The following is a 14,444-nucleotide window of genomic DNA, read 5'->3' as shown; positions in this document are numbered from 1 at the left end:
AGGAGCTCAATGAGCTCTAAGAATCAAGGCAAAATATTGTTTTAATTAATCCTTTAAATTGGAGGATGGGGACCCAAAATTTACTTTAGGGTATATTATATACTGATGACAGAGTTAAAAGCCATGAAATATGTTCACCTTCCTCAACCTAGAATAAGTAAGTATCAGATGTTTGGGGAGACTTGGATTTTACTAGTGCTATAAAAACACTTAGTTACAATGTGCTCTACCCAGGATTATTCTGCTATTCCACAGATACAAAATGAGAGGTGCCACCCAAATTCTCAGTACACTCAAATGTGTGCAAGATTAATCTTCAGTGTCTGTGTCCAGGCCTAGACTTCTCCACAGCCATCAGTAAGGTCACATAAATGTTTCAAACCTCATATCTGAAGGCCCGAAACCCTTCTCACTCTGATATTTCTTTCTTCATGCTTTGTTGAATAGCCTCAAAATGAATCCTATCCCTTTTTCAACAAAAAGTAAATTATAACACCCACTCTTAACTGCTAGCCCCAAGCAGCTACCAAATTTCTCAGCACATTTAACAGCCTCGGTATAGCTGAAAGACAAGTGGAAAACTGACACACAGAAGATAACTCACTGGGGTTCAGCATGAGCCATATGATAACCCTTGCTGAATCATGGATACTCATGTGGTACCCATCTGGCACCTAAAATTAGACTTTGCGCCCTCTTCATTCATAATGGTGATGAGGGATGAATGTAGAATTCCACAATGACAAAATCCTATAAGGATTATTTTGCTAATCAATGAATTTCTTAGTGAAAATGGAAAATGGAAGTTATTCTTTCCTAAATATCTGGTTACCATGTATCACCCAATGGCTTATTAGCTCAGTTTTTCAAAGGATCCATGATACTTGAAAAGCCAGAATTTTAGTTTTATAACTCACTGAAGAAGTAATATGATTCACTGAAGAAGTAACATAAGTTAAAACATATAAGTTGAAAAATAAAACCAAATTTATTGTCTGAAATCTAAGCATCAGAAGGAAAGAAACTTATGGCTAAAGGGTCTTTCCATTTCCAACTTACCTAAAATCCCACCACCATGAAGATGTTATCATATACCATGTCAAAGGAGTGCTATTGATGTCCTATAATTAAAAATTACTAGGGAGATAGAGAGAATACATAGCCTCAGCAGGAGCTAGACACAGCCCCAGCAGGAGCTAGACACCAAAGATGATTGAAATACCTAAAAGTAATTACTATTCTTTGCTTATGCCAAAAGAATAAAACAAAGGAATATTAAAACAGCTTCATGTCCCTTAAAAGTAGAGTAGGTAAAAGAGAAAGAGACCAAACCATTCCAAAAGCATTCAATGGAAAAATGGCACACAAATGGTACTCCCAATGCTAGAAGAACAATGATTTTAGTATAATAATTAAAGGCATTTACTCAACATTTAATGTGTGTGAGGAATTGTTCTAGTCACTTAAAATGTATTTATTAATTCAATACCCACAAAATTCTATAAAATATAAAACAGCCACATTTGTGTGTGTGTGTGTGGGGGGGGGGGGGTGTGCTGGGGATTAGGACCCAGGGCCTTGTGCATGCAAGGTAAGCACTCTACCAACTGAGCTATATCCATCCCCCAGCCCAAAATAGCCATTTTTTAATATCGAATTTGCAGATAAAGAAATGGATGCTCAGAAAGATTATATAACCAGCATTGAAGCACATGTTAGTGAGTAAGAATCAGGATATGCATGTTTACTCCTGCAAGCAGAAGCTTTTTTTTTTTTGGGGGGGGGGAGGGGGGAGGAAGTGGCAGTTGGAACTAATTAAAGAGTAGAAAAACAATTGTGATGTACAGCAAAACTTTGCATTAATTGAATATTTCTACCAAAGCAGCTATTTTATACTAATCTCTAAAAGAAATAAAGTTTGGGAATATTTTTCTTATCAACTGTAGCAATGGTTCTAGAGCTACCAGATTGCTTATAGGAAAATTTTTTTAAAAAGACATTTTTTTCCACACTTTAATTGGAGTGAATAAATTTTGACCCGTAGATAACAGTCAATAAAATATACCAAACTTCCAATGTTAAGATAGAAATTTCAGTCCATTTATTTCACTCTTCTTTTACACAAATTCACTTTGAAGCAACAGGGAAAATACAACAATAGGAAAACTGTGGAATAGGGCCATCAATTTAGGGAATTTCTGTAGGACTCCACAAAATCCTGACTATCCATGAGTCCACTCACTTTGGAATATGAGAAGACTTTAATAGAAAGAAACCTATGGTCTAAGGAGAAGAAAAACAAATAATTCTTCCTAATAATGTCAAGTATGTGGAACAACTCAACACTGAATACTTATTTTTAAGATTCTACCAAATGGAACAATAAAGTATACCTTCCTCAAATCACCAGTGTTATTGTGATGAGAGATTAGATACATTTCCACTAAAATCAGGAACAGCAGCAGGATACCCACTGTCACCACCTTCAGTTAACACAGTTCATAATGTGTATAAAGTGCTAGTTATAAATTCAATAAAAGAGAATCATACATATTGAAGGAGGCAAGTCTATCATAGTTTGAAAATCATAGAACTCTCTACTTGAAAGAAAGAAAATAAAGTAAAACAGAAAAAAACATTTTTAAGTTAAGTAAGACAGTTAATCACAAAGCAGTGTTTTCCTCTATTCCAACAATTAGTAATGCAATAGCTACACACACACACACACACACACACACACACACACACACACCAGATTCAAGGCATAAAGAAGATCAATTAGTTTTTTTGTTTTCTTCTTTGTTGACTTTTTAAGAGAAGGCTACAGGGTCTTTGTGAACAAATGAATTTAAAAACCTAACTGAAGTACATAAAACAAGACAAAGAGAAATAACCACCATATGAGTGGGAGCACAGGAACCCCACTTTGTTCAGAGGGTGATGCTCCTGACTGCTGTAAGAAAATGGCAGATGAGCCAGATGTGGTGGAAATCACCATTTGGGTTAAGCCAAGCTTAAGAAAACAGAGATGCAGGCAAAGACCCTGGTAATCAAAACCCTTCAGCAGAATCAGAGTGAAATCTTCTAAGAGCCTAGAGGATTCCCCACCCTCATCATCTTTGAGATCCTAGTCCTGATGTAGAGGAAGAGCCACGTCGGGGATGGGCAGGAGCCACAAGCTGCTCTGTGAACCCAGGCACAACGTGCGTATGCCAATGGCCTGTGGATCTCTAAAGAGACCCCTAATTAGATGGCCAAATTCTCAGGTTTTCCCTAGAACATTATAGAAAAGTATTTGTATGATTAATGAAAATAAAACACACCTATGGCAACAAACAGAAAAAAATAATAATAACACATCTCTGTAGAGGAAAGCAGGTGCAGTTGACATCATGTGCAATTCCAATGCAAATCATTTATCTATTTACTCATATTTACAGTAAAGGCAGAGAAAAGGATCAGGAGCCTCACATCCCCTCACCTAGCTTTGACAATATCAGCCTTTCTCCAGTCTCACCCTATCCACCTCCAAAGGTATGTCCCGCTTCAACTCCCCCCTGATTGCCTATTTTAAGACATCAAATAAATAAATATCAAATAAACTTACAAATTTTCTGAAAAACAACAATAATTAAGGAAGAACTTTCGCAATAAATAAATAGATGATCCTGGCAGCAGAGTAAAAGAGAATCCAGTGGAACCAAACAAAACACCAGAGTCACAGCTATATATAAGAATTTTGTACTTGATAGAGGTGATTCATTCAAAATCAATATATAGAGCATAGGTTGATCAATCATTGTATTGAAACAACTTGATTATCACTTGGAGGAATAAACCCCAAGACCTATCTCCCTATCATGCCAACATGAATTCCAGTTTAATTTAAGATTTAAATATGAAAAATGAAGACATGGAAGTAGTCTGAGAAAACATATTTGAGTATTTTATTTCTCTGAAGGTAAAGATGCTCTGAGTATTACATATGCTAATACTTTACTGAGTGTATGAAGGAAGAACACAGAGATTTAATTAATTTTAAGATAAAAGTTTCTATATATCAAAAAATGTTAAGGATACAACACAAACTGGTAAAATATAGACAGAGTTACATACATGAAGAACTCATAAAAATCAGTAAGAAAAATAAATATGTCCCAGGAAAGAGAGACAAAAAGCCATGAACAGGCAAATTCACAAAAAAAATGAATGAATTAAAAATTTAACTTAACATATGAAAAAAATCAATATCACTAGTAAGCAAATAAATACAAAATAAAGTAAGATGATGCCCTTTTTGTCTATCAGATGGTATATTAAAAAAAAAAACTAACACCCAATGTTGGAGCACTCATTGACTGTCAGTGGGAATATAATCAGTACAATATTTCTAGACAGGTACTTGGCAAATGTATCTAAAGCCTGATAAACATGCATGCCCTTTGAATCAGCATGACAAAAGGACACACAGATGGATGTACAAGGATGAGGATCAAAGCATTGTTCGTAATAGGAAAAAATGTGAAAAATTTAATACCAAATAAGAAAGGATTTTTCTAAATTAATAGCACATAAAAATGTAATGAAATATGATAAAAATGCAATGGAATATGATGAGGCTACTGCAGATAATGATGTAGATGTAGATTTAAAGATGTTTATAATACATCACTGGGTTATAAAACTGTATTTAGAACATGATCCATTTCTGTACTGTAACCAAACATGCATAAAAAATAACTTGGAAGGATATACATTAAAAATTAACCATGCTTAGCTCTGGAATCATGGGTGGTTTTACTTCATTTGTACTTCTAGTTTTAATGTAATTTTTCTAGTGACCATAGGCTATTTGTGTCATGAAAATTTTTAAGCACAAAAAGTTTATATAGTTACAGTTTTAAGTATAGTCAACAGCTAAAAACCCAACAGACTTTTATGGTTTACATCCAAATTTGTCAAACTGAATGTATTAAAATGCAGTTTTATATATTAATTATCTTTAATAAAACTATTAAAAATTAATGTAACTTACCATATTAATAAAATAAAGGAAAACTTTTTAAAAGTAATGATCATTAAACTCTTTAGTCAGGAGTGAGTCAATGCTTCTAATGAAGAAGATGCTGTAGACCATCCATGACTTGACCAGAGACAGGCTATTTCAGATCATTAGCACATATGCCTTGATTGTTATGAAATATGAGGTAGGCTTTGAAATTTTAGCATATTTATAAACTCATTTCCATTAGTTCTCCAGATATTAACAAAGTTCATGAAGGACTCTCAAAAGTAATAGATGATAAGCACATTTATTTTAAAAATACACAATTTTTGCAATTGCCAACTAGTGTTCCTAAAGTGAACACTCGTCTACATCTTCAAGATATCAAGTTTCACTGACTGGAAAAACTATATAAAAGCAGTTACCCACACATTTCTCTGAGAATTAAAAGAAGAGAGCAAAAGCTTTCCTTGTAGGTGAGCTGGCAAGTACCCATCAGGCACCATTGCTGTCTGCAATCTGTTCCTTGGCCCAGCCCTGGGCCCAGGAACAAGCCTATTATCAGCCAAGTGGGTTTTAAAGAGCTCTGTATTAATGGACATGCAGACAATAAAAGAAAACAGATATTTGCTGAGTGGCAGCTCTAGCCAGACATGATTTTATTAGTTTATATCTGCTATTTCATTTAGTCCTTCTATATCCATGGAGTAAGTGGCCATTCCCTCATTCCACAGAGATGAAATCGAGTCTAGGATAAATTAAATAATATTCCCAAAGTGTCTCAAGTAATAAGCAGGAGAGGTGACATTCAAACCCATACCTGGCTTCAAGCTAGCATTATTCCAAAAGGCTGTAAAAACACATGATTTTATGTCACCTGTAAATAGTCACAGGTAGGATAGCTTAGAAGTTAAGCACAGAGTCTTTTGAAACACACTGTCTGGGATGAAATGCCCATGCTGCCATTTCTTAGGTCTATGGCTCTGTGCAACCTACTGCAACTCAGTTTTCCTCCCCTGTAAGGTGGGGTGCGAGTAAGTACCAGCCTCACAGGTTGCAAGAATTAATAGAATCGAGGTGTATAAAGGAGTCTGGACTTTCCTGGACTTAGAGTAATCATTAATAAGTGCTGGCTATCTTTGTTATTGTTGTTCATGGCCATTTTCATGGCTCCTTTGTGTTGTTTTCAACAGGTGGACTTTGTCTTATTCCCCTGGCTTCCTTCTCTCCCTGGTTTCTCAGGACTGCAATTCTGATCCCAGCTCAGAGGCTGGGTTCCCTACCTGCTGCCAGGCCTTCACAGAGCCACCTCCACACCTGCTTCCCTGAGTGCCACAGACTGCCCACCCTTGGGCCCTGTCTTGCTTTTCTCTGCCAGACTGTGGGGTGCCACTTGTGAGCCTTTGCAGGACCTTTCATGGTGACAGCTTGCCTAGCTGTGCCATCCACCACTTGTCACCACTCTCTCAATACCCTCTGCTTGCAAACTGGAAAACATCCTTTGTCTCCAGCATGGGGACCTGTCCCTCCTCCCTTGGTGCAGTCCCTGTTTTCACATTCTGGCACCACAACACCAGCCTGACCTGCTGTTTATCCATCAAACTCAAGATGGCATTTGGAGGGATACTAAAGAGAAAGCTCTTAAAGGTAGAGAATGTGGACCCCTCCCATCTCTAGGGTACCCTAAAAACCTAAAAAGGCAATACACGATACTAATCATAAATGCAGTTAATTTTAAAAATTAGATAAACTGCACAGAATTTATGTCACTGAGCTATCTCACCAAAATGTGGTATAAATCAGTCTAAGAAACCACATCCCAAGTATTTCTTCAGACAGTGTTGACCTCTGAATCCTCAGCTGAATTTCTCTGCTTCTTTTCTTTCTGCTAAAATACATTCACTGGCACTTCACCAGTCTCTCCTTGCCAAAAAAGAAGGATTTGCAGCATGATGCCTGATTTGAAATCACCTGAAGATTATTGGTAGTTTTATTTTGCCATCTCTAATCTTATGTTAATAAGTGCTCAACTGCCTCAAAGGTTCAAATCCTTCCGGATTATCTTTGATGCTACAGGCAACCCCCTCATGGAAACAGCAAAGTATCTTCAGTAGCACAGGGATAAACACACACACACACACACACAATATATATATATATATATATTTTTTTTTTTTTTTAAACTTCAAAGAACGTATTTCCCAGTCTTCCCTAAACTGCATTCAAAATGAAACAGTGAATTCTTTGGCCTCATCATACATCCAAAGTTTCTAGTGCTTTGTTCTGAACTTTCTTTCACATTTTTCATTTTGCTTTCTACAGATGAGTACTTTATACATACATACACCTCTCACCTAAAGTTCTCAAAAGTAATTTACACAAATATTTTACAATATGGATGCTGGTATTCAAATTTCAGAAATAACAAAATAGAAGCCAAATCTTCCAGAGACTGTCTGAAAATATGTTTACACACAAGATGCACAGAGACAATATTAGATTGCTGCTGAATAAACCACGTTTTATTTTCTGACATAAAATGATGTCACAGTTTCTAGCAAGGTTTGATAAAATTCAGGATGCAAGGCCAAGAATTTATTGAGCATCTCATATTGATACAACTTCTATGCCAGAAAATATTGTAGGAAGAAAACAAATGTAAGACATAAATGTCTCTAACACAATCTTGTTCAGATCTCAAGACTAATACTAGAAACAGTCACAGAACATACCAGTCTGTGATTAGAGCTTAATAAACTGAATGATAAATTCAAAAGTAATTAAGAAAAAGGAGTGAGGAGGCCAGGAACATGAAAAATAGAGAAAACGTGTAATTTTCAGGTGGTCCTTAAAAAATGGTTAAATGATGGATGGGCAGAAAAGAAAGGGAATGACACTCATTCTTTAAAGAAGCAGCATAAGAGGAATACACGTTAAGTTGCTGAAGCAGGTCAGAGATCAGTAAACAGGTGCATAGTGGGGGAAGGGTAGCAGAGCAGGAGAAGGAAGAGAAGAAAAAGAATAGTCTTCTACACCACAGCAAAGGATTTGTTGCAGGCAGTAGAGAGAAATAACCTAGGATCATTAAGTGGAAAGGAGACTATGTAGCTTTGAGTCCAGTTTTAGGAGCTTGAACTTGATCCAGTAGGAAGCCAATGCAGACACCTAACAGGACATCTGCATGGGCAGCCTCTGCTTTGAGAATACTCAGCCAAAGGAGGGTGAATAAAATGGGAGGTAACCTAATTCTTCAGTTTGTTGTTTTCTTACAGAGGTCTGCATTTCACAGCACAGCCTGGAAAGATCACAATATCCTCTCATTTTTTTTGAAACCTTGGATATTCCAAATGTATTCAGAATTTCTGTTCAAATAGGAATAATAATGTATTTGGTAAATTGTTTTATAGATTTATGTTAAATTGTGTACAGGAATTGACTGACATGTAGAAAGCCCTCAATAAACATCAGTTCTCTCCCCACTAAGCAATTGCAATTCCTACAAATATTCAAAGATGAGCTATAAATATAAGATTCTGAGGTTTAGGCCAATCTGCTGTGTGGAATTTCCAAAAACTTAAAGAACAATCAATTTTTTTTTATTTAATCAATCAATGAGCTGATGTTATTTCAGTGTGATCAATGTAAACCTAAGAGTTCTTGTTCATTTCAAATGATTTCACAAATGCATATACTGAGTTATTGCCCCCAATTTAAATGAAACACTACTTGTAATACTGCCGCTTCGTGTAGAATTAGATTAAGAAGTAAATGTCCCAAGTATGGGGCTCCCATCCACCTTCCTTTATCCTTTCAACAAATACTTACTGAGTACCTGCTAAGTGCTAAGCATTGCTCAATGTTTTGGGAATATAGCAATGAACAAAATGACAAAATCCCTATGCCTATTTACCTTACATGCTAGAGGAGGAAGACAGATACCATATTAATAAGTAAACACTAAACTAATAAGTAAAATAAATTTAATAGTTAATGAGTAAAATTTATGATGTGAGATGGTGATGTGTACAAGGATAAAAATAACAAGTGAGCAAGAGGAGGAACCTAAATTCGTAGTGAATGCAGTGGTCAGGAAGACATTCTCTAAAATGATAAGATGTGAATAAGAGTCTGAAGGAGGTGTGGGAGCCAGGCCTGCCAGGGTGCCCAAGTGCCCAGAGATGTCATGATAAATTTGAAGTACAGCTTGCAGATGGGGCTGAGTGATCAGGGGAGACAGGAGTAAAGAAGAGGTCTGAGAGGTCAGGTGTAACTGGGATCTTGCAAGACATATTTAGACACAGCCCCTTAGTGGAATAGAAACTGACCTTTCAAGGACACAGATGTCATGGGAGAGGCAGGAAGTAGCACCAAGTTCCAACCTGATGACACCCAGTTTTGCTCCCTCTAGAACCCAGACTCAGAACCTCCTCTCAATATATTCTTGCAGCAACAATGAAAATATAATAACGTTAAATATAAATATACATAAATAATGTAATATAATATAAATATGCATTCAACATCACTAATGAATCAAAGTGCAGTCCTCAGACTAACAAAGGTAGCAGGCTATCCTTTGAAAACCACTACCCAAGATGTGCCAGGACACTATCCAGCAGGCAGGAGTTGCCAAGAAGGGCAAGAGGTGCCAGCAAAGGCAGATGGTATCTGCAGGAAGCCTACCTCACTGGGACTGGGCAGCCAATGATTAGCACAAAAGGTGAAGGAAAAGGCAACTCAAAGCTTACAGATTAAAACTGGAAATCTGAGCTCTTCGCCATTTCATCCACAGATTTAATGGTTGGCAGGTTGGAGTTTTATTTTCAGTGATTACCTAGAAGAGAAATCTGTACTGGAAACCTCCACGTAGAGTCCGATAACACAGCCAGCAAGAACTTAGAAAGCCTGCTTCACCCAAAGAAATGATGATGATGATGATGATGATGATGATGATGATGTTGTTGTTGTTGTTGTTGTTAGTGATCTGGTCACCTGGATGGCTCCCTGTTTAGCACTAGGCACTTATATGAATTAATCAGGAAATTCCTGGTGATATATAGCTTCCCACTATCCAGAGGAAACCAAAGATAATCATATTATTGAAACATTAAACACATGGCTGTGCATTGTTTTCTCCCTGGCTAGTCATGGGGATTTAGGAAATGCTTCCTATTAGCAATTCTGGCATTCATCTAAAAACAAAAACAAAAAGCTAAAATTTTGGCAACATTTCAGCCCAATAAACTGCCTACTGTTGCACAGCGTTAACTAACACAGAGGAGAAACCAGGCATAATGTCACAGGATGGTGAAATGTCACCATTATCTTATAGCTATTTTCCCATCTAGTGTGGGATTTTCCCCTTGTTTGGGCATAGCATTCATCTCCTAAGGCACGTTCAGAGGTTACTAGCTTACACACTGGGAGATGAGACAGAGAACTGGGGTCAGGGTGGGGTCGAATCCTAAAGAAGGCATAAACTGCCTGTGTTTTTAATTATCTTGAGCCAAATGAAGTGTTTGCTTTAAGTTGTGAAATTCCCTGCAATAATTATCTTAGTGGAAAATTTAATAAAGCTACCATAACATGATCAGAAGCCTTGGTAAGCATGTAAATTGTTTATTTGTAAGTAATTACTTTCCTTCGGCAGCTCTAAGGTAAAATACACTTCATAGGAAATAAAACGCACAGCAGCTCTGTCTCCCCTAATGTGAATTGCAAAAGCACATTTTGCAGCACATTCCAACTTGGAATCCACCAATGTCAAACTAGTTCCTAAGTTTGGGATAAAAATAATATTGCCAGTTTCCTTTACTACCTAACAATCATGCCCAGTCTCATATTAACAACCACAACAAAAACCCACAGTGTTAGCAAAATTGTGACTGTGGCAATTTATAGTGATTTTCAGGGTTTTTAAAAATCCAGCAATGCTGACAAACAAAAACTGAGAATTAGAAAAAATTAAATATGAACATTCAAGTATGTGTTTCATATCTAAGAAGAGACGTCCCTTTTGTTAAACATACACATACAAACATACACACATATACACAGGCTTTTTAGACCTCATGATTTTAAAAACGAAATACAGCTGCATGAAATTATACAATCAAATTTTAATTTCAAAACAGCAAAGTAATGAAAGGCCTAACAACTACATCAGATTTGTAAAAAGAAACTGGATTTCATTAAGAAGTGAATTAAGCTTTTTTACACCAAATTCTCTATTTAGCACAAAATTTGTGGATTCTAAGTGAAGGCTTTCCCAACAACTAAGTGAAAACACCTCTGAGTTAAAAAGAGGTGTTTTCTTCAAAAAATAAAATAAAAGCGTAAAATAAAAAGAAAGGAAGGAAGGAAGAAAAACTTAATCTGGAAACTATTTGGGTATACAAAAACCTATTTCAAACTTCATGGTTTCTACTAGTCCATCATGGCACAGTACTATTTTTATAGTACTGTGTTTTGTGGTTGCTGTTGTTATTTTCTTTCTTTTATACAAAAACTAGAAGCTGAGTGTGTGCTAATGAGGGACTAGAACATCAGGGAGGTTGACCAGGCAGTCTTGGTGACCAAGACTGGTTTCACTTTGGTGCTTCTCTTTCTAATGGCTTTGTCCCTATCATACTGGCTGACGCTCCCCACAATTGGGAGGCCAGCAGGAGTCTGCAAGCTGTAGGCCAGGCCCTGCAGTGCTTTCCTCCACCTCAGCAGGGAAATCTGTTCCCCTCACTCTGCTAACAAGAAGGACTGCATTCAGGCATGGAAACACAAGGAATGGTAAACCAGTTGTTCCTGAAACACTGCTCCCAAAGCATTTCTCTGCACCCAGGAACCCATGTTGCAAAAGCTCATAGATATCATTTCTCTTCCATAGAAATGGAAGTAATTTGTGTGAACCCTAACCAGTTCTCAGGAGGCAAAGAGAAGATAAGTTAAGCACCTTCCATTATGAAGATAGGGGAGCTAATGACAGAGCACCCCTTCTTAGGGGCAGAGGTAGGTACAGAAGGCATTTCATAAGCCACACTCCCTTAAGCTATCCTCCAGAGAAAGCTACCTCTTTTAGAAATTTTGAAAATAAATACACATAAAATATCATTTCCTCATTTCATCATTTTCAGATTTGATGTCCACGTGTCAGATACATATACTAAAATGTAGAAAATAGAAAAGACAGAATTAGAAAAAGAAAAACTAAAATAACATATTGTGTATTGTATGTGCTTCCCCCAAGCCCATTTACATGGTCATTTTAGTCTAGTTTTTACATTAGCTATATGGGTGTTAGTAGTACCCACTTGTATGGTGAAATATCTACTAGTACTCCATATACTAAATGAAAATAAAACTTGTAACATTCCCTGAGAATTTCTATATTTAGTGATACTTGAAATTGTGCATAGACTACTTTTGAACTCCATGATCAACTTGACTTTAAGACGTGAAATCTGTGTTTTGGAAGTTTTAGAATGATTGAAAGAGGTTCACTAATCTGGAAGCTCCCAAGCATTACTTGTAGAAAAAAAGATATCAATTATGTAAATAATTTTAAAATGTAGTAGGCCGCTATGAATTTAAGAATTCATTTTTGAATGTCAGAATGTCACTAAATTCATAGTGACTCTTGCTGTGTGTGTGTCCACCCACCCCCCATCCCAAGCAACACAATCTAAATATATAACCATTCTCATGTGCAACTATCAAAAACTGATGCAACTATCAAAATTTGCCTTCCTGGCATCTTTTGTTCCTTTTCTGACTACATAAATTCCTATGATCATTATTGAAACTCCTTTCCATGTTTGGGGCATAACCCAATACATATATCCCCTCTCACAAGCAGGGGCAGGCATGTAATGCAGGCCTACCCAATCAGGGTACTCTGTCCTGTGATTGGTGCAGTGAAAGGTATGTGGCTCAAGATAGACCAATCAATCTCTAAGATTTGATTGGGGGGAGGGGTGGTCAGATACAGAAAGAGTTAAAGGGTTTGTTTTCTCTTTGGAGACCACTGGCTATAAATAATATGTAGGCTTAGTTTCCTGAGGCCTTGTTTTGTTTCCTAGCTTCAAAGAAACTGCCTCACATGATGCCAATACAGAGGGCAGGCAAGCAAAGCAAAAAAGGAAAATAAAAGAAAAGAAAAATAGCTCCATAATACCATTTAAGTTCCTGATGCTTAACTATTCCTGCTTGACCTAAAGTTATGTGAGTCAATAAAGTCATTTTTAATTTGGTTTATTTTATGAGAATCTTGACTAATACTAGGCATGAAAAAAACTTGTTTGTTACTAAAAGATTTCAAACTACAAAAATGGATGACCAATGCACTACTCTCTAAACTCTTATCTTTCCTTGGTTGTCACAATGGCACACTCTCCTAGTTCTTCCATTGAACTTGTGATCATTCCTTCTTTGTCTCCCCAGTTGTTCTTTGAAGGCTGATGTACTGTGTTCCTGGTTTCAGCTGCGTGCGTCCCTCTACATATTTCCTCATCTGATTTTATCTACCTACCTTATGTCTAGTACATGTGATGAATTGGTTCTTAGCATTGATTCCATTCTCCTTGTGGAGAGTCCACCTGTACTGTAGAGGCTGGAAAGATAAAAACTACATTTTGCAGGCTATCTTGCAGTAAGAGTTCTGAATACATATTAGGTGCCAAAGCCTGACATGATCCAGTGAAATATTTAGAAGACAGAAGTGGATCAGGGGCTATTTTCTTATAGTGTTTGGTTATTGTTGTTGTCAAATATGGATGTGGAAATGTTGGGTTTGGGGCAGCAGTTTCCCTATGTGGAATCCCTGTATGATGGCATGGTGTCTAGAGGATTATGACAGCCATGGTGGTAGCAGTCCCCTGTTCCCAAGATGCCAGTCATACTGTGTATTCTCAAACTGTAGAGGTTTGGTGGCAACCTTCTGGGACCATCTTCTTGGGACTAATTAGAAGGTCTTGTTCTGAGGGTCATCTCAGGAAGACTACTTCTTCAGCCTTCTGAATGATTTTGCAATTCTGTAAAATGCTGGGAGTGTTTGCCACCCAATTTATCTAGAACTCCACTCTCCACTATTGACAAGAGGATAAAATTTTAAAACTGTTCTATAGTCCATAAGGCCAAGCTTGATGGGCCTACCACTTCCCAGGCTAGCCTTGGCTCCTGCCAGTTTCCTCTACACCTTCACACAATGATAAGCCAAGTCCTCCTTTATGTCTCTGTTAGAGGCACATGTTACCCTATTTTCCTGGACCTTGCTCTCCCTCTTGATTCCCTGATAAATATCTATGCAGCCTTCACAAACTTTTACAGAGAGGTTAGTTGTCTGTAAGATAACAGTTCATATCAAACACTTTTAGAATAATCAGATTCATGTATTATAACTTTTGTTTTCATGGTTATCTTTTTACTATAATTAAAATTCACTGAAGGC

The sequence above is a fragment of the Marmota flaviventris genome, chromosome 5, assembly GCF_047511675.1.
Source record: "Marmota flaviventris isolate mMarFla1 chromosome 5, mMarFla1.hap1, whole genome shotgun sequence".
Taxonomy (NCBI): domain Eukaryota; kingdom Metazoa; phylum Chordata; class Mammalia; order Rodentia; family Sciuridae; genus Marmota; species Marmota flaviventris.
This window is presented reverse-complemented; position numbering follows the sequence as displayed.